Consider the following 27,395-nt stretch of genomic DNA (forward strand, 5'->3'; position numbering starts at 1 on the left):
AAGGGACCCTTGTCAGCTTGCTTGGTGCCTCACAGGTTTGCCACAATGCATTCATTGTAAAGAAGCAAGCTTTCCTTATCACCATTGTCCTTCTCTCTGTTTTCTGCTCAAGCCTCTACCTTGGGCAAATACATTTTCTGGGTTTGATTTAAAACTTCAGCTTCTTGATAGTAATATTTCTGCACTTCGCTCTGATAAAAGCTGTTCTGACTCAGGTCATTGGCTTGGGCATCAGTAATTTTCCCATTTAGCTTCTCTTGTGCCTGTTCACATAAGGAGCCCCCTTTTTCGTATTCTGAGATTTCTGTTGGCAGAGATAATAGCATCGTATTAATAAATTAATAGTGTTGTATAATTGCAGGGGCGTCCTGAACCCCTGGGAGAGTTTTGCTCTGTTCTGCCCACTGGGACACTATAAAAATTCTTTAGTACCCTGACAATCAGAAATCATACTACTTTTGGATGAACCCTAAGCAACTTGCCTGCGTGGATGTTGGCCTCAGCTTCCCAATGTACAAAATGAAAAGATTAGATTAAAGGATGTATTCAGGTCCTTGCCAGCTAGTTTTCTAAGATGTTTGATTTAAACATAAAAAGAAAACCTGTGAATATATTCAACAAATAACAGATGGAATTTTCGGAGCTCTGCATTGGATCCTTGTTTTCAGTAAATATTTATAATTAATCTACCAAGTCTGGGTGCTGGGGCTGTGGAAGCAGATGGAGCGTCATTTTCTGTCCTGAAGGACCTCATAGACTAATGAGGGAGGGGTAACAGAAAAAATCCTTCTCAAAGTTGGCAGGAGTTTGAAGACAAAATTCTGCTTGGGCAAATAATTTATCTTTTGGTTTGGAAGAGCATCTAAACTGATGTGTTTAATATAGAAAGATAAATCTTTTCCCCTGAGCCCCCTCAACTGGCAGGGCCAGAACTAAGTGATATTGAGTGAGGCACTTGCCTGGGATGCCAAAAAAAAAAAAAGGTTGAGTGAGGGGATGCCAAAAACTTAGTGATGAAGATAAACAGCACCCTAAAGTAGCGTTTTAAAAATCAAAATTAATGAAAATAAAATCCTTGATGAACAAAGGCTGAAAATTTAGAATAAAGAGAGGATCTGATCCTGCATGTGTGTGATCTTGCCTCACTTTTTTCTCCCTAATCTTGGCCCTGGTTCTATTAAAACTTTATAAAACTTGCAATTTGAGTTTTAAAAATAATTGCATTAAAATATTAGAATATTTTAATATTAATATTAATTTAATATTTAATATTAAAATATTAGAATATTTTAATATTAATATTAATTTAATATTTAATATTAAACTAAAATATGAAGACTATAATATTAATTAGCACTATCACCAATTGTAATTAATTTTAGTTAATATTAATTAATAGTATTAACTTTTATTACAAATCTGGAGGCATCACCAACTTCAAACTGTACTATCAGGCCATTATTCACCAAAGGATAAATGGTGGCAAAAGATAAAAGACTACACATTGGGTACAGTGTACACCGCTCGGGTGACAGGTGAACCAAAATCTCAGACATCACCACTAAAGAACTTATTCATGTAACCAAACACCACCTGTTCCCCAAAAATCTATTGAAATAAAAAAAGTTTTAAAAAAAGCACATTAAAACCTTGCCAATTTGATTTTGAAAACAATTGCATTAAAATAGTAAAATATAAGAATTTATCTTTTATTATCTTTTGGCTCATTTCCTGAGGGTTTTCTCCAGACTGGCTGCGTTTCTCTGCTCAAGGTTGCGGCTCCTGTCAGTCATCTCTCCCCTTCTTTCTCCGTTTTAATATGTATACTTTATACTAAAATATAAATATTTATAGTAAAATATAAATATTAAAGTAATATTAAGGTTTGGACAAAGAAGAGTAGAACAGAATTTAGGGTTGTAAAAGACTGTCAATAGAGAAGGCCCTGGAAGGGGCCTGGGTTTCTGGAAGATGGTGGTATGTAGCTGAGAAATTCTTCACAGCGGAGAATGGTTTGTGAATATTTATGAAACAGATATCTAATAAGGGTTTTAAAGTTGTTCCTTACTCTGAGTTGCCTTTCATCCACCTTTACCAACTATTCTTCAGTTAGAAATCTGATACATACAATAACCCTTGAACGTATGCTGATTTGAGAAAAAGGACGGAAGAAGGGTATTGTCCAGCATGGGAGGAAGTGGGGTAATGAGGGAGGAGGGAAGATGTAGAAAGCAGGAAGGATGTAGCAAGGACCACCTCAGGAGAAGGGAGAGGACAGCGCCGGGGTTGGCTCTGGATGTTCTGAAGTATAGAGGATGCAGCCTTGAGCTCTAGTGTTTTGTAAAATTAAAGAGAATCTCTCCGGCAGCAGACACTTGGCAAGCCTATGAATCAATCATGACGGTGTGTTGTTGTGGCCAATCTTTGGTTTGCCCTCCAGGTCCACTTTCTGCTTTTGGAGGCTGCCCTGTATGGACCACAGGAAAGGTCTCTCTTGACCCTGGATTCCGGCTGGAGTTTGCTTCAGCACCAGCAGATAACTGGAAGGAGGGAGGAAGAGCCAAACGCAGGGCTTTTCCAGTGGCTTCTTTCCTGAGGGTTTGCTCCAGACTGTCTGCATTCCTCTAATCAAGGTTGTGGCTCCTGTTAAGCATACCTCTCCTTCTCCCTGCAGGCTCTGATAACTGCTTCTTCCTCTTATGTTTCCAGGCAAGGCATAGTAACAGAGCTCCTCTTATTTGCCCTGTGGTATGCACTAACTTTTGTGGTCTCCTTACAGTCTGCTTCTTTGTAAAGAGTCTCTGTTTTAAACTCTCTTCATTATGAGGTTGCTGAGACCCTGACTGATAGAGATGTGAGAAGGACTGAAAAAAGTTTGTACAAAGCATTATAGGCTGGAGATGGAGAATGCAATCAAATCCACAGTGGAAGGGGGCCACGGGGTAGGGGTATGGAGAGTTACATGGGTGAGGCTTGAGCTGAATCTTGTGCAAGGGGATATTTCCCTGGCATTAGGGTAAACCCCAGCCTAAAAATAGACTTGCATCTGCCAAGCCCATGTCTGTATAAGTAAGTCTTAATGATCTGCATGGTCATAAAAAACAATGGTTACCCAGTGGGCTTTAAAAGACATGGGCAAATACTATCCAAAGCAATCTACAGATTCAATGCTATTCCTATCACACTATCAATGTCATTTTCATGAAAATAGAAAAAACTATTCTGAAACTCATATGGAGCCAAAAAAGAGCCCGAATAGTCAAAGCCATACTAAGTTCCCAAAACAACAAAGCTGGAGGCATCACAGTCCCCAACTTTCAGCTATACTATAAGGCTATATTAATCAAAATGGCATGGTACCGGGTACAAAAACCAACACAAAGACCAATGGAACAGAATAGAGAACCCAGAAATAAAGGTATACACTTATAACCATCCGATCTTTGACAAAGTCAACAAAAATAAACAAGGACTCTTTATTCAATAAATGGTGCTGGAATAACTTCATATGCAGAAGATTGAAACTGGACTCCTGCATTTAACTATATGCAAAAATTAATTCATGATGGGTTAAAGATTTAAATATAAGACCTCAAGCTATAAAAATCCCAGAAAAAAATCCTAGGAAACATCATTCTGAACATCAGTCTTGGGAAAGAATTTGTGACTAAGTTCCCATAAGCAATTGCGACAAAAACAAAAATTGACAAGTGAGACCTAATTAAACTAAAGATCTTCTGCACAGCAGAAGAAAACTATCAGAATGGAAGAAAGTATTTGTAAACTATGTATCTGACAAAGGTCTAATATGCAGAATTTACAAGGAACTTAAACAACTCAACAAACAAAGAAACAACCCCATTGAAAAGTGGGCAAAAGGAATAGACACTTCTCAAAAGAAGACATACAAGCAGTCAACAAACATGTGCAAAAATGCTCCAAATCACGAATCATCAGAGAAATGCAAATCAAAACCACAATGAAATACCATCTCACATCAGTCAGAATGGCCATTATAGGAAAGCCAAAAAACAGATGCTAGTGAGTCTGCAGAGAACAGGGAACGCTTATACATTGTTGGTGGAAATGTAAATTACTTCAGCCATGGTGGAAAGCCACTGTGGAAAGCACTGTGGAGGTTTCTCAAAGAACTTAAACAGAAGGACCATTCAACCCAGCAATTGTATTATGGGTATACACCCAAAGGCAAATAAATTGTACTACAAAAAAGCCACATGTACTCACATATTTATTGCAACTTTACAATTGCAAAGACATGTAATCAACCTAGGTGCCCATCAATAGTGAACTGGATAAAGAAAACAATGAAATATGACACAGTCATGAAAAATAATGAAATCATGTCTTTTTCAGCAACATGGATGCAACTGGAAGCCATTATCCTAAGTGAATTGACATAAGAACAGAAAACCAAATTCTACATGTTCTTACTTATAAGTGGGAGCTAAACATTGGGTACTCAAGGACATAACAATGGGAATAATAGACACTGGGAACAACTGGAGGAGAGAGAGGAAACAGTACAAGGGTTGAAGAAAACCATGCTCACTACTTGGGTGGCAGGATTATTCCCATCCCAAACCTCAGCATCATGCTATAAATGTATGCAACAAACCTGCACATGTAACCCCTGAATCTAAAATAGAAGTTGGCATTATTTTTAAAAATTAAAAACCCAGGGAAACTCAAACAATAAAATAGCCATCACTCCTATTTCTTTAATCCCTGTTGATAATCTGGCATGCTTTCCTCCAGATTTTTTATGGAGTTGAAGTCACAGTTCATACAATTTTGAATCCTAATTTTCCTAAACATTATATGAGTAATTTTCCTACCATTGAAAGAAGCTGCTAATAACTGCTTGGAGGCTGAGCCTTATGCAGGAAGCCAGATAACCTTAAATAACCAAATGCTATTACATCATAGAGATGTGCTATATGATTTTAAAACATGCTGCAGTGATTTTGTGCATTTGTATTGTTATTTTTTTGCTTGCTAAGTTTTTTGCTTGGTAAACATTTTTAATTGCTACTAAAACAAAAACAAAAACAAATCTGAATGCAGACATGTCTGCAATTCAGGACTGCTGAGTTTTTATAGATTTTGGTCATTTGTTTATTTTGTTTTCTTTCTTCTTCTTCTCTCTTATTGTTAAAGAAGATTGAGTTTTCCCTGGGTGAGAGAGGCAGAGAGGACAGCAAGGGTGCCAGAGATCCCATGCTGAGGGCAGGCCCAGTAACTTGGCCAGGAAGGGACTCCTTATGGATAGACATTAGCCACAGTGATGCTGAGTCCAATTTTGTATTGTGCCGTTCCAAAATTTCCAAACCTTCAGTGTAAGTCCTGTGCAATATGGCTGTATGTTAGTGGTGCCTTGTGGAAAGAAGGGAAACAGTGTATCTGCAAAGAAAGGAGGGCTGTGAGGGTGAGCAAGAGGGCTGAGAAGCTTGGCGGGAGCCAGGAGCAGGGGTTGGGAGGTAAGTGACCGGCACCCACCCAGCAGGAGCCTCCTGTGGCAGAGCCTCTGGAAGCTTGAGATGGACACCAGACTTCCTGCAGTTCAAATAATTACATTTGGATACTGAAGAAAAGAGAGGCCCCCGAGCATGAAGGATTCAGTTGTTATGTCATTCTAACAGCAAATAGGGGAAAACAGGAAGGGATTGATGGGGACATATTATGAGGGAAAGATTTACTGTGTCAGAAGGTGATGGGCATTGGACCTGGAGGAGAAAAACAATATTTTATCAGAACAATTCCTGCAAAATAATCAAGAAGAACACATGACAGGGGTTTTGAAAAGAGAGAGGCTAATCCCTTCTAGAAGTCTTCTTTTACAAGGCTGAAATATGGCAAGGTGAGCTATGATCCAACTTATTTGTAATAGAATCTTATAGGAAAGGAATTAATGTTCTGGTGGGTGAACTCTAAAAGAAATAGAATTATTTGAGTTTTCCTTGCTCATCCCGTGATGAAGCTAATTCAAAATCTAAACTTAGCTGTGACTTTTTTCTTAGTGACTTTTCACCCTTGTTAGAATCCCCAAATAAGTGACTTATTTATTCTCATGTTATTATCTAAACCATTCTTCAGCTCACACTCAACCTCTGTTAGACATGAAGCTGGAAAGTGGCTCAGGGGAAACATTTGATTGAGATGTGTTTGCATTTTTCACATGACTTTGCCAAAGGCATCTCTGTATTCAAACTGAGAGCTTCTACCTTTAAACCTGTCTTAACTTCGTAATCAAATCTGCTTTTCTAGATCTTGAATTTAGAATTTCAGCTAGTTTTTGCAAATAATTCATCGAGGGCTCTATTTTTCTTGGGAAATGAAAACAGCACCTCTTTGGGCAGGATTTAGAGAACCCTAGGAAAATACAGGGCTAAGGTTTTGATGTGTCTTTTATTGTCATGTTGATTGGATAAGCTGTAATCTGGGAAACTCTCTTAGAAAGGAAACATAGGACTTTGAAAGAAGGCTGTTTTAATAAAAAAGAATCTTCTTTAAAGATCAGAGGCCTGTTACCTAATGGATAAGGTAGGGTAAAAGGCTGTTCTTTCTGCCTCCATAGAATCCTAGGTGTGCATAGTATGAAAAGCCATACTGAACACCCCTATCCAATATCAACTTAAGGAAAATATAGGAATACTTTCTTATGTCCAAAAATATGGTATTCTTTTATGTAAAGTGTCTCTGGGCTGGGAAGCAGGACTGAACTCGTCAGCATCTGGCATCTGCTTTCGTTGTATCAACATGGTTCTGAACAGGACATGATGATGTCTCTGACATTTGGTCTCGGATATTGAAGCTTTTTGGTCTTATCTTCACTTTCATCAACAATTTGAATGAAAATAGAGAAGACATATTTGGATGTTACATAAATTTGAGAGGGTTTACTAACTGAATCAATATTCCTAGAAGAGCTCCACACGTTAGATCAATGAACTGAAACTAAGGGGATAAAGTTAAATGAGAAATGAATATGCGATCTTCAGTTAAAAAAAACCCAGTTGACTGGCTTAACAGGGGTTCATGTGAAAAGTCTCATGAGTTTTATCACCGAGGAAGCCCAATAAGAGCTGGGTGCCATGTGATGAGCATCGAGTCTTAGAGTGCATTCATGGGAGCAGAATCCTCCGATAGAGGATGGCAATGGCCTGTCTGTATTTTAACCCTTGTCAAACCTCAGCTGAGTTCCATATGCTTAATTGAGTCCAAGACAAATAACAAAAACCACAAAAACAGAGTTTGTCTGGAGACAGTCAACCAACTAGTTAAAAATCAGGCAACTGTATCATATATGGAATTGTTGCAGAAATTGCAAAAACCATGATTTAGCCCAAAATAGAAAAGCTCAGGAGGAGGGATGAGTGATTTCTATATGGAAATATTCATCTGAAAGGGTGAAGATTTTATGGGATTAGATTGCATGTAGTATTGGAGCAAGACCAGGATGAATGTCTGTATGTTTAAGGGAAATAATATGGAAATTGATACAAGAAAGGCTTTCCAATGATCTAATAATGAGTAAGATTTGGATTGGCATGGAAAACAGTCCCCTGACCCTGAATAATGAGGTTAGATCCTAACCTTTTTTGTTGGGGGAACAAAGTTTAAGTTGTACCAGATCCCCCTACAGATTCTGTTCATTGCAAAGTAGGTACAAGGTTTTCCTGGGGCTGTTCTCTCTCTGTTTTATCCCAGTTGTGACTCTGGGAAGGGCAGGATCAACTACATAGCACCCTAATGTTAATCACTTACAAAGGCTGATGTCTGGAGCCAAGGGTGCTTACACTTCAGCAATTTTCCACCAAAACGGGCATGCTTCTATTCATGCAGAATACACTTGCTCGGACCGACAAACATGGAATATCACAAGAATGGGATTTTCATGTGCAACAATAAGCTCCTGGAAGGAGAGATGTGGGCAGGGGGTCAACTTGCATCTCTTAAGTGGAAAGATACAAGCAAGCCTTTATATCCCACAGAGGTAGAAAGTCAGGGATGATTCTTCCTCACTTGTCTGTTCTAGACAGCATGCTTGTCTGTTTCCTCAAGGCAATTAGCAACTGTTACCTAATAGGCTCAGGAGAAATAGAATACATGACTGTTACTGTTCCTTTTTCTGTTTTTGATTTTTGTTTTTTTTGAGATGGAGTTTCGCTCTTTTTGCCCAGGCTGGAGTGCAATGGTGTGGTCTCGGCTCACCGCAACTTCTGCCTCCCGGATTCAAGTGATGCTCCTGCCTCAGCCTCCCTGAGTAGCTGGGATTACCGGTGTGCACCACCACACCCAGCTAATTTTTCTTATTTTTAGTAGAGACAGGGTTTCACCATGTTGGCCAGGCTGGTCTTGAACTCCTAACCTCTGGTAATCTGCCTGCCTCAACCTCCCAAAGTGCTGGGATTACAGATGTTAGTTAGCCACCATGCCTGGCCTGTTACTGCTCCTTTGTGTTGTTGAGAGATTAAAAGATCAATGGGAACAGTGGTTGTGATCTTGGTTTGTGATGAGAATTTTTTAGCTTCCACTTTCCACTCTGGGTCACTTCATCTCAGCAGAGAAAGTGGACAATGAAGATGAAATATCTGGACATGGCTGCAATCATGAACTCTTATCTTTAGAAGAAGATTATTTCTCCTTTCTTTTCTCTCCCAGCCAGCAAGGAGGGTAGAACAGGGAGGGTATCCAAGCGGCAGGAAGGCAGGCTACCAAATATTTTTGGGGTGGAGAGTCACTATCCCAGGAGACGGGAGAAAGGCCTGGGAGGAAGGAAAGAACTGAGGAGTATTTTCTCCCTCATCCAGGAGGCGCCTGGAGACCCCTTTCTGCATCCAGCATCCTCTGGTTGGTGTCTTTGCAGGGATGTGGAGGGGCCCTGTGGAGTTCCTGCGGAATTCTGCAGCTGTTGGGGACTCGGAGGAGATGGGCAGTGTGTCTCCCAGTCCTTGTTAGTCCCACAAATAGCCCATTGAGGGGAGCAGGAGAAGGGAGAGGCTTCCAGGGCTGCCCCTGGGGTCTCTCAATGGGGGCACTGTTCAGGCTTGGGTGGAGGCCAGCCCTGACACCATGCTGGTTGTTAAGGCCTCATTCTTCCCAAGGAGGCGGCTGGAAAGGCAGCAGAGCAGCTGAGGCTCCAGAAAAGGTACCGCTCTTGTTCCTCACAAGGCCCGACTGACAAACGAGAGGAAGCCACTTCCTTTTTAATTATTTTCTGTTGTTCATTCCATTTACATCCCAAGCGTTTTCCCCGCTTCCCTCTCACTCTCGTTTTACTACTCAAGACCCGAAACTGATGGGTTTTTCCTTTCTCTCCCCAGTCTCAACTGAAACTTAGAAATGATGTCAAATTTTTTTTGTTTTGTACCAATCTCATTGGGCAGCCCATCCAAGAAGCACCCTGAGAATGGCTGCAGTTTTGCTGTTGCTCTTGAGTAGTTGAAAGTCTCTTTCAAAATGAGAATGAGGCTTTGGAGATAGCAAAATACTAGTTAACCACTGCGAGAAACAGCTGTTGTTTTCCATGTCCACCAGTTACATGCCTCTTTCTGATAACACCACCTCGATTTTCCTGTGAGGGCCACCTCCTTCCATTCTCAGCCCATGGGCTTTGGTGTGGCTGATCTGACCCATGGAGTCCCCCGTTTCAGGGGTTAACACAGCACCTGCCAATGGAAGCCTGCATCTTTTATTCTTCTGGCTTGGATGAAGGGTACTTGGAACCAGACTGGTCCAAGTCAGTGTCAATGCTGAAATATTTTGCTGGAAGTATTTAGAAAGAGACTCTATTTCTACTGAGATTGATGAATGGATACAGTGTAAGTTGAGAAAAGTAAAATAAAAAAATAATCATTTTTGCTACCACATGGGGACAGTCAGTGTGAGAATACAGGCTAAAGAGGAAAACTGAGAGGAAGTGACAGACCCCTGATGACATAGGGTACAGACTGGACCCAGGCATACCTGAAGCTAGCACCTTGACCCCTCAGTTATGTTGGTCAGTATATTCTTTCTTAATTCCTTTGTCTTATTTGAGTTGTGTTTCTGTTAGTTGCAACGGAAACTACCTGGTATCTCTAAGTTATGCACAGATATTAAACTTCCTTCTGCTTCCTAATCCCTGCTCAGGCTACTCTTATTTAATTATTTGTTACAGTGTTTTTCCCCAAACAGTACCAGAGCTAAGATGTCTTAACACTGTCTGAGATTTTAGCCTTATTGAAAACAGGACTCACCCACTCAGCTCCTCTGTGACTGAACTGTGTAGCAGGCTCCATTGGAATCCCTACCTGCATCTTGGCTCTGTGGTAAGAGCCTCAGCCTTTCCCATTCGTCCAAAGGTCACTTATTCTGTTTCTACACCATGCCATGGAATGCCTTGAAGCATCTCACAGTCAAGCAGAGAGACATTGGTATAAGAGCAAAGAAGTATGGTAGGCACTGTGATGAGAGTCTGCTTCTGCTTCCATGGGGAGGATCAAGGAGGGAGTGGCCAGTTCTTAGCAGGAAGAAGAAAGGCCTCACAAAGGAGGCAGTGCTTGAGCTGTATCTTCAGAGAAGAGTAGAGAGTTTTCAGCTGAAAAAAGTGTGAGACAGACAGACCTCTCCAGCCTGGAATAGAAATGTCAGCTGGACAACCTTCTGGCCTAAAAATCTATCAGTTGTAGGACAGAGAGGCAGTTCAGTTTTGTGTGTTTATCACATATTTCGTTTGTGTGTTAGACTGTGTAGAACATAAACATCTGCGGCCACAGTTGTCCCCTCCTTCCTCCACTCGCAAAACTCAGAAATACATACAATGTTGGATATCTTTTTAGCAACAAGTACATTGTCATAGGTTGTTAGTTACTGTGAGCTAGACTTGGTGGAGAAATCATGGTGGCAATAAACTGGATTCTGCTGGATAAGAAGAAACTGGATAGGAAAAAAAAGGGAGGGGGGCATTCTAAGTATGAGTCCCCAGGGCTACTATCACTGTACACTGATGACCCAACCATCTTCCTGGTAAGCAAGGCTATATAGATGGTTGAGTCCATTGAGGCAGGTAGACCAGTATTCCATGTCTAGTCACCAGCTTTGTGAGGATATGATACTTTAGAAGGACAGCAGTATTGGGAGCAGCAGCATCTTTGCTACTTCCAGATGCAAGTTAGAACTGTATGTTCTTGAAATAAATTATCCATTGGTAGACGCTGATTTCCTCTTCAGCCCTTTCAGTAATTTTGTAAACATTCTGTTCCTACACTAAATCCCTTTTGTTTCAAATATCTAGAGCAGGTTCTGATGTCCATTCTGAACCCTGAAGGAGAGAGTGTATTAATCAGGTTTTTAAACATGTTTTGAACTTTATGGTGTTTTGACATCTTGAAAGTTTTGCTGTTCAGGGAGAGACTGACCGTGCTAGTGTTTGTCTTACAGATAACAAAGGGCTTGCTTTTCATTGGTGAACCGACCAATAGATCTATAGTGTCTATACCCTCAGTAGCCCCTTTAACTCCCATATACCAGTCCAGTATTTATCTGCCCTAATTCATTCCAGGGCCAGTTATCAGACAACTAGAGACCAGTGCTAGAGCCCAAAGCCCTCCAGAACGATGCAGACTAGCCAGTCTTAAACTGTTTACTCTGCCCAGTTTTATTTTCCTGCAGAAACCCCAGTGAAAGCCCCAGCCTAGCCTTTCCCCTCCTTGCTCTGCTTCTGCCTCTTGACCAAAACCTGTGCTCCCTAGGTGGCGTTGCACGGTGTTCTGTGCCTTCTCTGGGGCAATGTAAGTGATAAATATCTTCTTTCAATAGCATCAGGCTTTTTGTGTCATCACTTAGTCACCTCCATAAATTAAAATCCTATGGGTACAGTCACCAAGTCATACAGTTCCCCACTGTGAGGTCTGCAAGGGTCAAGACCTTGCTTACCTTTTTCTCCATCATCTCCCTAGTCCCCCGCTCAGTGTCTGGCAGCAGTAGGTTATCAGTAAACAGTTTTTGAGTAAGAGCATGAAAAGTTGTAATATGCATGTCTGTATATATGTATAACTACACATGGTTTGAAAATTTCAAGAGATGCCATAGGCTGTACATGCCAAGGGATATCTTTCTAGCAACAAGTGTTATGTTGTCATAGGCTAGTAGTTACTGTGAGCTAGACTTGATGGAGAATTTCTGGTGGAAATTAACTGGATTCTGGTGGATAAGAAGAAATTGAATAGGAAAAAAAGGGGTGGGGCATTCTACCTATGAGTCCCCAGTGCTACTATCACTGTACCCTAATGACTAATGTGTACTCACTCCTGAAATGAGGACTAAGTTCCCTTTCAAATGCAAATGGGCTTAAAAGTGAAGGGAAAAGGTCTTGGCATGGTGCTCTTGGGTTTTGCCAAGCCCTAATGTTGTGTTTGGAGCCCTCTTCTGCCCCCAGGCCACAAGAATTCCCCTGTCCCTGTCCCATACCCACATCAAGCATGTTTCCAAATCTTCTGGGAAGCCACACAGTCAGCAGTCGGATCTCTGATCCTGCTTCAGAACAAGCAAGGCAAGATCTGAGTTCAATTAGCAGAAATGTCCATGGGGAGCATTTGTGCAGAACATTGGCTGACAGCTTCTCATCCTCCTGAGCTCCAGGACTGGGTGAAAGGTTTGGTGGACAAAGCTCTGTTCATTGTACAGGGATTACAAGGGAAGGGACGTGACTGAGAACATCTTTAGCCACCAGTCCTGGGTGGATCAGTGTTACCAGAAAGCCACTAGGCTTATGAGCACTCTTTTACCTGGGAACCGACCTAACCCAATGCCAATTTCTCATTTCATGGCTTAGCTATAAAAAGAAATTATTACTGACTTTCAGGGCTTTTTACGAGAGAGAGCACTTTCAGGGCTTTTTATGGTACGTTGAGGAGCTAGGACTTTATACTGAGGGATATGAGGAGCCCCAGAAAGGTTTTAAGCAACTGTGGTCAATAAATAAATAACGTTTTACCACAATTTGAAGTTCTGACACCAGATTGACTGGAGGTCATCAAATTAATTAATCAGAGTTAAGCCTTGTTATATAAATGTAAGAGAGACAGCAAATGTCTACAGAAGCTTTTCAAGGCTGCAAGACCTTTTCTCACACCACATTCAGGGTTAGAAATGGGGTGAGTGAGTGAGGCAAAAGCTCTAGGACTTCTAAACGTCTCATAAGGAGGGGCCTGTCCATGCCTAGGAGAACACTTGAGAAGACTGTGCCCTGCGGGCTTGCTAGTACTCTGTACCCCCAGACTTCACCTGATTGACGTAGTTATCTTCCTCTGTGTTTAATTGAAATCAAGTCCAGTCACTGGGGGGTTTAAAATTAGGAGATTCCTATTTTTAGAAAAGAAATATGGGAGTTCACAGCTGTCATATTTAATATGCTCTGAGACCTTACTGATTTGACGTCAAACTAAAGCCTTCATTCTATTAAGCTAGTGGATTACATTTCTTAATCTCCCTAAACTTCAGTTTCCTCATCTGTAAAACTCTTAAGGACTTGTGAGGCTTAAATGAGAAACCTCATGTATATTTCTTAGTCTATCCTGGCGGAGAGTAAACCTTCAATATGCATTAGCCATACTTTCTATTATTAACATATATAAGGCCATGAGTTCAAAGAATTGTGGACAAGTGAATTGCTAAACCACACTAGACTAGAGATTATAAATCTTGAGACATCTCCTAGTCTCTGCCTTGGCTTATTGTGTAACTTTAGGCACTTGCATAAGTCTGCGAGTGGGGAGAGATAGGACCTGGCACTACAGCAGGTCATATGCTAAGGGCTAGGAGGGGCTGTGGTTGACCAGAAGCTCACAGGACCTAAGCAGGCTTGCTTACCTGGATTAAAAAAGCCCCTCAGCCTGAGGCTGCCTAGGTCTGTAGGATCCATAATGAGGGAGGTGGTGGTTGGACTCACCTAAGAGCACCAGGGTTTGAGAAGAATACTGAAAAATCAGAGAATATTACAGGATGATGGATGTTCACTGGACCACATCTCTTGAGGTCCAGTAAGAGGAATGGAAGGATAGATTTGCGGTAGTAAGATTCAAGCTCCAAGTAATTTGAGGGTTGTTCTGTAGTGAAATCCAAGATCATTGGGTGAAAATTATGGAGAGGCATTTTTGGCTCTATTGCCAGTTAGGATGGGAGTGGTAGAACCTTCTAGAGACAGCAGTGGACTGGACTGCCTTGCAAAGCAGAGTTTCTAAGTATATTATCACTGTCTGAGCTGGTTCTCAGGGACAGTGAGGAGGGTTCTAACCAGGAGCATCTGGAAGAGACTCTTAGTACAACATTGTGGATGGAAGCGATGGCTGAGGAGGATTTTCTTGAGTAAACAGACCTCAGGAAGGAGTAGACATTGGCAGACAAGGCTGGGGAGTCAGTGTGAGAAAGAGGAACAGGGAAGGAGAGAGGGCACGAGGGGTGCTGGGTACAGTAAGTCGTTTCCATGGTGGGGGCACAGGAGTGGTGGGGAGTGAGTGGAGAGGACAGCAGAGAGCGCTTCCAGAGCTTTTTATGTTATCTCAAGGAGCTAGGGCTTTATGCTGATGAATATAAGGAGCCCCAGAAGGGCTTTAAGCAAGGGAGTGGCATGGCCACATGGTGTTGTAGAAAGATCACTCTCACAGTGTCAAGGACCTATGTAAAGGAAAAAGAGAATCAATACTTGCCAAGAACCCACCACAAACTTCAGATAAAGAGCACATCCGACACCCACAGCCACCCTGTGAACGGCAGCCATATCCATTTCATACATGAGGACATTGAGGACCAGAGGGGTTAAGTGGCTTTCTCAACACTGCCCAGTTATTATTAAATGACCAAGCAGAGATTCAAAACCAAATGGATCTGATTTCAAAGTCTGTGCTTTGTTTTCCTTCAATGAAAACAAAACAAATGCCCTTTTGGAACCTATACCCAAATATCAACTCTTCAGAGGAATTTTCCTTAGCCATCTGTGAGATTGTGATCACGCCTGTGCATGCCTAGCTGTGGATCGTTCCCCTTTTGCGTGACTCATTGCTCCAAGACCCCTTTTCTCCTGGTTGAGATTGTTAGACAAGGGCCAATCTGACACTGCTTTCCAGGAACTCAGGGTTAGGGTTCTGAGGAGCCAGTTTTCCTTCTGTGTAGCTGGACACTTGGATGCTAAGGGAGAGCTACAGCCCACTGCATGGGTGGAGAAGCTGAGAAAGACAACTGCAGAGAGAACACTGCAAATGGAGGAGCTAGGACTTTCTGCTCCTAGCTGAGGAGCCACAGAAGGGTTATAAGCAAGGAAGCGGCATGGCCACATGATATTGTAGAAAGATCACTCTCATGGAGTCACGGGCCTACGTAAGGGAAGAAGAGAATCAATATTTCCCGAGAACCCAGGGCAAACTGGATGCTTCAGGTACAGAGAGCATCCCACACCCACGGCCATCTCCATTACATAGAGAGGAGAGGCCCAGAGACGCCAGGGTTCTGCGGATCTTATGGTCCATCTGGATTTCCTGAGACCCTCTCATCCTAACATAGTTCCCCTTTTGGTTTCAGTCCACTAGAGTTAGCTTCTGCTACTTTGGAAGAAGATGGAAAGACATGAATTCATGAGAGTTCTGGTGGGGGTGTCAAGGAAGGCAGGCAGTGGGAGGGAATGGAGTTTACTCCCCATGGGAGCTGGGGATGCAACCCTGCGATGCCTTCTCATAATTCCCCATGGAGTTACCAGACTCATGAAAAACTGAGTGAGCCTGGGTTTCTTGCACAAACAGAGAAGGGGATGGAGTTTGTGACACACTGGTACGGGGCTACATTGAGGCAACAGAGACAAAGCAGAGGATGAAGGGGAATAAAGGCAAGAAAATCATAGGGAGGGGATTCACCCATCTTAGGCGTCAGAAGCGGAGTGCAGACCAAGTGTAACGGATCCACGACAGTAGTATGGTTCAAGCAGACATCTGGTTTATAATTGAAATCAGAGGCTTAACTAAGTAATATTGGAAAGTTCTATATTTATTTTATTGTATTTTTATAGAAGAAAGACATGGTGGTATTCTTGTAAAATTCCAATTTATAAATATATGTGGAGTAAAAAATGAACTCCTTTTTCATCCACCCTTCTTTTTTTTTTGAGATGGAGTCTAGCTCTGTTGCCCAGGCTGGAGTGCAATGGCATGATCTTGGCTCACTGCAACCTCTGCCACCCGGGTTCAAGCAATTCTCCTGCCTCAGCCTCCCGAGTAGCTGGGATGACAGGCATCACCACCATGTCCAGGTAATTTTTGTATTTTTAGTAGAGATCAGGTTTCATTGTGTTGGCCAGGCTGTTCTCAAACTCCTGGCCTTGTGATCTGCCTGCCTCAGCCTCCCAAAGTGCTGGGATTACAAGCATGAGCCACCGCACCCAGCCTCACCCTTCACTTTTTAAGGGTGAAATTCCAGGTGAAACCTGGCCAAGCCCTGAAAAGCCCAGTTCAGGGTGTCATGTGGCTCAGGCTGTAAGTAGCAAGTAAGAGATGATGCCCAGCACTGTCCTCCCTCCTGAGGGGTGCCATACCAATTCCTGGGTCTGAATTAGGTTTTTTAAAATTTAGCACTGAACAAGCATTCATTAAGCATCCTCTGTTATCACATAAAACACTTTTTTTGAGAGGAAGGTACAGAGTTCCCACATGCCTCCTGCCCCCATACATGCATAGCTTCTCCCATTATCAGCATCCCCCATCAGAGCGGTACATTTTTGTTACAACAGAAGGAGCTGCATTGACACATCATTAACACTTCAAAGCCATTGTTTAATTAGGGTTCATTCTCAGTGTTGTGCACTGTATGGGCTTGGACAAATGTGCGAATGCTCCTCGACTCAGATGGGGCTATGTCTAGATAAACTCACTGTAAGTTGAAAATATTGTAAGTTGAAAATGCATTTAATATACCTACCCTGCCTTAAACATGCTCAGGACACTTACATTATCCTACATTTGCATAACATCATCTAACACAAATGCACAAAGCCTATTTTATAATCAAGTGTTGAATATCTCATATACGCTGTCACTAGCTTCGGAAAAGATCAAAATTGGAAATTTTGTTGCAATGGTTTCACACCATTATAAAGTCAAAAAATTGTAAGTCCAGGACCATCTATATAATGATGTGTACTCGCCGTTATAGTATCATATAGAGTGGTTTCAGTACCCTCAAAATCCACTGAGCTCCACCTATACCTATTCATCCCTCCCTCAGTCCTTCACACTGGCCTGTCGCCAGAGTTTTGACTTTTCCAGAATGTAAAATAGTTGGAATGGAACCCCGGGGGCAGGATTTTGAAGTTTCCTGGACTCTTTCCCAAGATAGGTAGAGAGAACTGGGCCAGTTCATGTCAATATTGGGTCCCCTGAGATTTCTCTGTAATCATAAGAGAGCAACACAAAGAAACCTTTTATTTTCTGTATTGGGATGGGATGAGGGGATGTTAAAGTAGGGAACGGTGAAGAGTGAAGAGAAAGGAACATTCCAAATGCACTCTAGCAAGAGATAGGGAAAGAGAGGCAACGTTGGAAGTGAAGGAGGCAGCCTGCTCTCACGCTCCCCAAACTGAAACTGGGGTGTGGAGATGGGCATGGGTCGAGGGTGTGGTAAGGAGGTAGCTGCACATCTGGGATGACTACCTTCTCAGGTTCCACTGTCATTGGCAAGTTGATCCTTTCTTCCATCTCCCTCCTTCTCTACTCCCTTTTCTCTGGGGTTCAGCTAGCCTGCAAGATGAAAAAAGTCACATCTCATAGAAGACACTGCTCGTGATGGGAGTGAGTCTGAGGGGCTGAGGACCAGCCCCCTTGGTGTGCATGTGGATGGAGGTTGATGGTTCTTGGGGATGGTTTTTGAGGTTGAACTGCAATCCCCCTTCCATGCCACATAGTATTCCTGGGTAATTCTCCTCACTAAAATGTTCAAGAAAGGAAGGAGACATTTGCAAGAGATAGATGCTATGAGAATGAGCCACTTGGAGCCCTGACAAAAGCCTGCATTTGACCCTGGCCTACTCCTATTCAGAGGTTGACTCCCCAGTTTGGGCATTGCTCAGTCTCTTTATTTATATTTCTTTCTTTTTTTCTGAATTATCTGATTGTAGGGTGTTTTGCAGCTTAGGCTCACTTCTACTAGCGTAAAGAGAAAAGATACATTACAAACCAAACAAGCTTGCCACTTGTTAACCACTAAAGATGTGGCATGGCAATGAGCTAATGCTAAGGTCTCAATTCAAGGTTTGAGATTGTATTAGGAATCTGCAGAGAAACAGAATTTTCATAGGATGTATGGAAAGAGATTTATTATGGAATTTGGCTCTCATACTTACGAAGGCTGAGATGTCCCACAATCTGCTGTATGATTGTGGGACATAAGCTAGAGAGTCAGAAAAGTTGGTGGAGTAGCTCCAGTCCAAGCCCAAAGGTGTGAGAAGCCAGGGAGGGCATCGTACTAATGTAAATCCCTGTCCAAGTTCAAAGGCTGGAGAACCAGAAGGGCTGATGTCTGAGGGCAGAAGATGGATGTCCCAGCTCAAGCAGAGAGACTGTCTTCTTCCTTCCTCAGCCTTTTTGTTATAGTCAGTCCTCCATGGATTAGGTGATGACTGGCCACTTTGGTGAGGATGATCTTCTTTACTCGGTCTACCAATTAAAATATTAATCTCTTGCAAAAATACTCTCACAGACACAACCAGAAATAGTGTTTTACCAGCTATCTGGGCATCCTTTAGCTCGGTCAAGTTGACACATAAAGTTAAACATCATAGAGATTATGTGTGAATTGGAGGTCAAGCTAACAACTGAGAATAGATGTTCTCAAAAGTGGGAGGTGAGGAAACAGGTGGAGCAGGGAGTGGTGGGAGGTGGTGGGTGGAGAAATGAAGAGAGGAGGCTGGGAAGTAGAAGCCTCCCCTCCCCAGGCTGCTGAGTGTCCTCCCGAGGGAAGAGGAGCATTAGTCCTAACTTGTGGGGTAGCTTGTTATTCATGTTGGAAATAGGGGTTAAAAATAAGGAGAAGTGAATGAGAAAAATCCCTGCCCTGCTGCAGAGGGTGGGAGGTCTCAGTGAGTCCTGGTGGATGTGGAGTTTCTCCAGGGCGATTAAGTGGAATTAAGTCCACGGTCTGGGATCTTACAACCTCCTGTTGCTCTCATCTCTCCAAACCCTTGTTTTACCTCTACAGAGCCTCCTGGAACCCAGAGGAATTTATTAATGAGGTCCAATTATGGAAAATTTCCGGATTTTAATCAACTTTGGATGCAGGGCTGAAGGTCCATCTCCTACCTCACCAGCCTGAAACCATACATTAAACAAGATCTAAGATGAGCTGCATACTTTCCACCCCCGCCCCCACCCCCGTTTCCCCACCTCCAGCCCTCTCATCCTTTTCCTATAGGGCCTCTCCACCCCCACTTCTCCTCCACCGCATCCCCCACCCCTGGCCTTCACACAGAGCAGAGGACTGCAGTTACTCCCTTAGTCTAAAATCTGCAGGCCACGCAGGGCAGTAGTCCTGGCTGGCTTCTGTCCAAGCTCTCCCCACCCTCATTTGTGGCTTTCATCTAGGTGTTCTGAAGAGACTTTTCCTGGCCATTCCACCCTTGTCTTTTGCAGCAAACAATCTTCATTTCCTCCTCCAGGATATTTTTGAAGACAGATTAGAGGCTTGAAAAAACACTTGGAATAACTCTTTAAACAGGTTTTCCAAACACTGGTGGAAGGCAACAAAGGCAGTGTGGGAGAATCAGATCTGAACTGTGCTCTATTTATCAGCCTGTGTTGCCTCAAGCCCCAAGTAGCTTGAGTTCTCCTTGGCCTGTGAAACGGCAAACTTCCGGGGCTCGGTCTCTGCGGCTGCTCCTCATGCTGGGAGACACAGCCCCTCCACCAGCTGCTGTGGGAATGCCACATCTGGCATTTCTGCAGCTACTTCCTCTCCAGGGAGAAGCCAGGGCTCCACCCTGTGCAGTTTCACAGAATGATGCCGAGACTCTTGGGAGAAAGGCTGTGAGCTGCTGACATCCTCCAGGGTTCTGCACGGCTTGGAGGCTCTGTTCAGCTGATTAAACATTCTTCATCTGGGAAGACATTTAAAGGGACCGTGGCACAGCATGACCGGGTTTTCCAGAACTGAAGATTCTTTTTATTAAAGTGGGAGGCATGTCCATTTCTTCAATTTTTTCAAAAATTGAAGCTAAGTTTAGAGGTGGGAGCTTTAGCCTTGCCTCTTTGATGAAGCCTTCCCTGTCCACTCTAGTCAAGAGGGGCTTCTTAAATTAGCTAAGAGTTTTTGGTTGCAAGCAACTGAAAAGTCACTTTATCTATTGGTTGAACAAATTAGAGCATTTGTAGGCTCTGGAAATCAGGGTGGGAATAAATTTATTTTCAGAAATAAATGGAACCTGTGGGATGCTGAATCTGGCTCATGCTAATTCTTGAGAGTCAACTGTTTGATTTTGAGGGATTTTGTAAGCCAGTTGTTAAATACACAACATTATTAAAAAATAAATGCTATAAACTCATGAGTAAAAATTATATTAAATACAAAAGTAACATTCTAAACTCTCATTACTTCTCCATTATTTTGCTGCATTTGGCTATTATCTACACCCTTGAGATTCTTTCTATCTGTGGTATTGGTATGGTGGAAACCTTGTACAGAGGTGTCCTATTACGCATCTCTTTCCAACTCTGTATGTATTTATGTCGTTTTGGAAGCTTGAAAATGGCCATAGTGGAGGCATTTAAACCGTGGAAATGACTGAATGCTTAAAACCAAGGCTTAATCTATTGTTTTTTTGATTGTCCAGATTCTAGACTTAAGAAAGTGATGAAGAAAACGTTGAAAATGCAATGACCTTGGAAGTGTGTTGTATCTGTGGTCCTCACATTGTGAACAGCATTGAAAATTATAAGCTCTTTCAGATTTTGAGAACAATTATTTGATGTGGCAAAACAGTCATGTCACCGAAAAGTGAGTCAAGCTCCGGTATGTGTCTTTGTTGATTTACTTTATTTTACTTACCTGAAGAGAATTACCAACCACCATTTGTGTCAGAACTACATTTGGAGAACTGATTGTTAAACACCAGCACACCACTATCTATGATGTCTCTTATTTCATATCCTCATTATTTCTTGGTATTGGCTTTCTTTCCTCAGACCAGCATCTACCAACAGGCTAGAACCATGTGCTTTGGCAACCCCAAAGTTCATGTGCCCAAGCTTCATTTCACAAGAGGGTCAGAAAAAAGGAACTCTCTCACTTTAGTTCCAATTTGAAGACACTAAAGAACTCTGAATGGTTTGATTTGTATCAGATGACCAGGAAAGCAGAGTTCCATGATTGGCCCAATAGAAGCACACTGTGTGCGTGTGTGTGTGTGTGTGTGTGTGTGTATGCGCGCACGCATGCGTGCCTTAGCCACAGGAGGATATTGAAGACCAGATCCTTAGAGGAAAGATATTGGGATTGAAAAACAAAAACAAACAAACAAACAAACAAAAAAAACCAGGAGATGTAGCTAGAAGAAACAATAGATGTCCTTTTTACCATGTGACCATGTGAATTTAGCAAGTAATTCAATCTTTTTGAACTTGAATAAAATTGAAATAATTTAATCTCTTTCATAGGGCTACCGTGAGGATTAAGTAAACAATATACACAAAGCATTTTGCATATAAAAATACTCAGGTTATAGTGGTTATAGCATTATTTGAGGTCATGTCATTTTTCCTAGAATGTACACTCTGAGTAGGTTTTTGCTAATATTTTATGCCACTTTTAGCATCCTATGCAACATTTTTCTTATACAAAACAAGTGAATATTTTTAGAAAATCTGAATAAATCTAGCAATAGCATCTTCACTTAGGCTCTACTGTAAATCTACTATGCTTATTGTGTACTTAATGATTTACTAGATAGTGGAAATCACATCCTGAGCCTCACATGCCACCAAGAAGTTCCAATAGATTGTTTATTTGAGCAGTAAGTACGTGTGCATGACTGGGAAACCCCAATTTTTCCTGCCTGTTTACGGACCGGAAAACGCGCGCGCGCGCCTGAGAGAGAGAGAGAGAGAGAGACAGAGACAGAGAGAGAGAGAGAGAGAGAGACAGAGAGACAGAGAGAGAGAGAGAGAGAAAGAGAGAGAGAGAAAGAGAGAGAATTATTTGATTTAGGACAGATTTGCAGATAACCACTTACCTGGAACATATATCATCAGTTTATGTCTGGCTGGTGAAGTTTTATTGCTTTGGTTGTCTGTGTTTTACCTGGGGGAGAGACAACCATTAGTGGCCAGTCATTGTTTTATATTCAAGCGCAAAAAAAAAAAAAGGGGAGAAAACTTTCAAACTGAATCCCCGGATCCTGGGGACTAGAGTATGCCTTATCACTGGTATTCCTATCCAAGTTCCTGAAGCTCTGGGTGAGGCAGCCTGGGGTGTTTTTTCCATTCTCTGCTCTGGACTCCTCCCTATCTTTTCTCTTCCTAAATCAGGGTAGTTCTTGCAGTCAATTTGCCCAACTCACTTTGCATAACTTTTCCTCTAAGTACCCCAGAAAGCTCTAACCAGGTTCACTGATTCCCACTCCAATCCCAGCCTCCGTCACATATTTCTGGGCAGTGGCATTCAGTCAAGTGGTTTGGTTGGTTTCCATTTGTGCCCATCTTCTTCACTGAGCAGTCCTGGTACTCTCGCCTCCCTGTGGAACCACAGGGCCCTGCTTGCCCAGTGTGGCATTCATTCCCAACAGCTCCATGTGGATCTGGTGGTTAGCCGCTTCTACCACGTGGAGCTGATTGAGCAGTGGAAAACGGCAAGGAAAACTGAAGAATGTCACTGGCCACACACAGCCTGCTGCGATTGAGATTCTGTGCTCCTGCCATGTCTTTTGTGATTTCCCTTTCTTGTGTTTTCTATGCCAGCATGGATTCAAACCTTTGGTTTTACCTGGAAGTGTCCAAGTGAACAACTGTTATTCTTAAAACATTATTTGATGTATGTGCAGAACCTCTGACTTACATTACACGGAAGAATAAAAGCATCCATTTTTTCCACTGCTTCATTTTATACCTCAAATTCTACTGAAGTGATTTAATTTTCTTGGAAGCACTGTCTTTTGTGCTTTCCTGGTCAACTTCCTTCCCTAGGTTGACAAAACAAGCTGAGGATTTTCCTATTAAGATTTTTAGTTTTAAGCAACAGAAGTTAACTTACCTGTATATTTATCTATGCGTATGCTGAGCAACTCCTTGCTATACTTTCACTTACAGAAGGGCGATAGTGACAACCTAGCAATGGTTAGGCCAAAAGCAGACCCCTGCTGTTGCAGAACAGCAGCTATCACAGAATGAGCATGTATTGTGTGGCTCCTATTGTACCAGGCACTTAATACATAATCTCATTTAGTCCTCAGAATAACTTGGTATATTATGATGACATTATCCCATTTTATCGATGAGGAAAGTGAGCCCCAGGGAAGTGAAGAAACTAGATCAAGATAACATGGAACGAAGATTTGGACTTGGCCTCCCCAGGCCTAGCACAGGCCTCTTTCTTATTGAATTGCTTGTTTTTCTTGTTGGTGGGAAAGAGATTTGGAGAATTATGTTGGTGGCCCTTAAATCACACCAAGCCAGCATCTGTCTGTGTCCAAGGAGGCAGGCAGTGAGTCTTGTGTGTGTACATTTGCCCACCTTCAGAACCTTTGGCTCGTGCCTTTACCAGCACTGTTTTCTACTCATTCTAGCAGACAGATTGGCCTCTTTCCCAACCTGGGTCTTCAGCAGAGTGGTTCATGAAGGGTTTGTTCAGAATCCTGATTCCAGGTATAATCTGCATGAACCTCATGGAGAAGGAGCCCCTTCTCAGAAGGTATCAGGGCTCTTGTGGGTTGGCAGGGCTGGTGGGGTGGGGTGAGGGAGTGGGCCTTACACAGGTGATTCAACCCCGGGATACTGAACATGTCACTGACCCCATGACTCTGCTTCTGTGCGATTTCACAGAACCATTTAAAGAGCAGCATATGAAAGAAAACATTAAAAAACATAATTTTATTCAAGAATACATTCAAATGCCTTGATATTGAAATCTCTCCTTCTACCCCATAAGTTGATTTTCCCTTATTTGGTTTTCCATGTATGTGCAAAGAAATCATCCCTGTGTTTTAAATACTCGAAGTTTCCTGAAATTTCCTGTTCACCTCTTCTGAGCAAATCTTTTCTTTTCTCCCCAATATTTTAGGTATTTTCTAGTCCATTTGAGCTCTTAGCTGGTTTTGCATTTTTCCTGTATCTCTTCTAAATTTACCACTTGTTTAGGTTTTAATGTAATCATTAACAGAGTATAGTAACATGCCCTGACCTGGAAATTCAATTTGACATATTTTATAGAGTGGCTTTTTGGTACACAGCACACCTATGTGCTCTGCAGGACAGAAGAATGGATGCTGGCAGGTCCCCACTCTTAAATGCCTTATCACCTGGTCAAGTAAAAATGTAATTGTCTCAAAATTGGCCTTAGGGCCAAATAGAAATGTCTCCCATGATGATTTCAAGATATCACTTTTCAGATTTTTTTTGTCTTTAAGACAGAGAGCTTGCTGTAATTTATAATGTTTCAGAAGATTTGATCTCAGTGAAGTCTCTTATACTGTCTTCCATGCTGGTGTCTCCCTCTCTGCATTATTTTAGTGCACATGGCCAGTATTGCACAATTTATTTGTTCTCTCATTGTTTCCTGTGGGTAGCCCTTTTCTACTCCCAACCTAGGTGTAAGGTGAAGAAGGCAAGGACAATCACTATTACTTTTCTCTCCCTTAATATCTGCTGAAGTGCCAGACAAATAGTTATGCAAAAAGCAGCTGATTTCTTGGCTTATGGGCTGACACCCAGAAGAACTTCTAATGTCTACACATTTCTGATTTGCTGATTTTCATCCACCAGCAATGGGCAAAATTGAATGAAAAACGTGTTAGCATTGTGGACAAAATAAGAGCACTTACCTCTGAGTGATATTCTAAAAGCTCTGTTATCAATGAAATTCACAACCATGAGATATAAATGTTTAATATTTTAATGTCTATTTTGTCTGCTCTGATGCTTCCCTTCTGCAACCTCATTCTTACTTTTCAGTTAATTCAATATTTTGAACTAGCTGAGGTTAGACAATAAATTCTGAGTAAATGTGGTATCATTATCATGGCCGTCCAAATAAGTTTATAAATTGTTTTTTAATTTTCAGATGCAGAAAATGGGGATTCTTTGTGACTTTATAGCTTTTGATTGATGAATGATGTGGGTGGGTTTTTGTTGGATGTGCTATTTATAATCTATAGCATATTATTTTGTTTTCAAATATCTGAAAGGACAAAACCATTTACCTTCTAAAAATAATTCAATCATATGCAAGAAGTATAATTAATACATTAACATTTATACTAGATAATTCTACATAAGAAATCCTTTCAACAAATCCCTATAACTAATAATTTTTTATTGGTATTTAACGAAGTGATACAATTCATAACAGTACTCTCCATTGGTTATAAATGCAGAACAGGATGGGATTTGGAAAATCAACCCAGGTATAGTGAAGAGGAAGGATTACAATTGCACTTAAATAAAATCTTTCAAACCCAGGGATTAGAATTTACTTGAGATAATATTTGTTATCGCAAGTAAACATTTGTTCTTATGGAAAACTCAAGTTGGCTGGGTGGCATGAACTTTGGATATAGACTTCTTACAACACAAGACAATTCCACTAGGATTTATTGAGTGCCTACTAGGAGCAGTATTCCCACTCAGACCTTCAACCAAGTATTAACCAGATACAATATTGCTTAGTTCCAAAGATACAGTGAAATTGAGGATACGAAGGCTGATACGGCCTTATACCCCAAACAAGTATTTATCAAGTGCCTAATGTGTCAAGAACCATACTATTATGTTACATTATTTTATTATTATTTTTTTCAACAGGGTCTCACTCGTTGCCCAGGCTGGAGTGCAGTGACATGATCATAGCTCACTGTAACCTTGAACTCCTGGACACAAGGGATCTTACTGCCTCAGCCTCCCGAGCAGCTAGGATGACAGGTGTGCCCCACCACACCCAGATAACTTAAAATTTTGTGTGTGTGTAAAGATGGGGTCACGCTGCCCGGGCTGGTCTCAAACTCCTGGCCTCAAGCAGTCCTTGTGCCTCAGCCTCCCCAGTGCTGGGATCACAGGCATAAACCACTATACCCAGCCCCATTCTTGATGATAGATAAGAAGACTGAAGCTTGGAGAGTGTAGCTAATTTGCTGAAACATAGGAGTCAGGGTTTGTAGTCAGGTCTAACTCCAATGACGGGGAGCTTCCTTTCTGTCCCATTGTCTCCCATGTGGCTACAACCAGAATTTCCAACCTTGATAGAATCCTTTCTCCCCTTCCTTGGGCTGGGATAGCACAGTGACCTGGGGCAGGAGCGCCACCTATAACTACTAAGATGGAGACAGAAGGGCTTAGATGTCAGCAACAGTCAGTATGCCTCATGAATGGGAATTCTAGTTCCCTGACTTACAGAAATTTTGAGAGAATTGGCACTGGTATTAGCAAGAAGTACTTGGAGCATCTCAGATGAAAGGCTCTAGGTGAGTACAGAGGGTGGCTATTAGAGACTGGCATGGAATTTTATATGAAGGAGAGTGCTTACTAATTATAAGATAGCTACTCATTTGTAGATTTATTTTCTAGTTTAATCTCTCATTGTTGCTATTACAAGGACTAGAAAAAATGCCCAAAGGTTTATGACCAAGACTCAAAAGCTAAGCTTGCATGTCCTGGAAAGACCTATCTGATTAAAATAATAAAAATAATAATAGTAATTAGAATAAATCCTGTTTATACCTAGTCTTTGCCTGAATGTCTTTAGAATCCTGTAAAACTTTGCCTTTAGTATCGACATTCGTTCATTGGTCTGTGCTTGCCTGAGCATCTGAGAACATTTTAGAAATATTAGAAACTGACAGGACCACAGAATTAACAAGGCCTCATCTTTGGAGCATACCTGTTGGGAGGAGGAGAAGAGAAAGCTCAACTTTTTTCTCCTGTAGCCTAGATGACCACAAATCTTCCAGTTCCTTTCATGTTCTTAGTCAATCCTGTTCAGCCCTAAAGGTTCTTATTATAAAGTCCCCTCAAGTTAATGTTTTCTTTTGTCTATTGTTTAATTTAAATGACCCAGGCAGTGGCTCAGAAAGGAATGCAATTCTCATAAAACATTTTCCCACATTAAACAATCAAAAATTATTTGGGGGGAAGAAAAGAAAGAAAAAGCAGGAGCAGGAA

The 27,395-nt window shown here is 41.8% G+C and overlaps 1 long non-coding RNA gene across 1 annotated transcript; it reads left to right on the top strand.

Annotated features, from left to right (window-relative positions):
* The first annotated feature begins 9,113 nt into the window (after positions 1–9,113).
* Positions 9,114–26,933, top strand: LOC144581605 (uncharacterized). Its single transcript, XR_013532642.1, has 5 exons — positions 9,114–9,169; positions 16,157–16,297; positions 20,864–21,042; positions 23,810–23,934; positions 26,043–26,933. It is a non-coding gene; the product is annotated as an uncharacterized LOC144581605 (long non-coding RNA).
* The last annotated feature ends 462 nt before the right edge of the window (positions 26,934–27,395 follow it).

Source organism: Callithrix jacchus, chromosome 2 (genome assembly GCF_049354715.1).
Source record: "Callithrix jacchus isolate 240 chromosome 2, calJac240_pri, whole genome shotgun sequence".
NCBI lineage: Eukaryota > Metazoa > Chordata > Mammalia > Primates > Cebidae > Callithrix > Callithrix jacchus.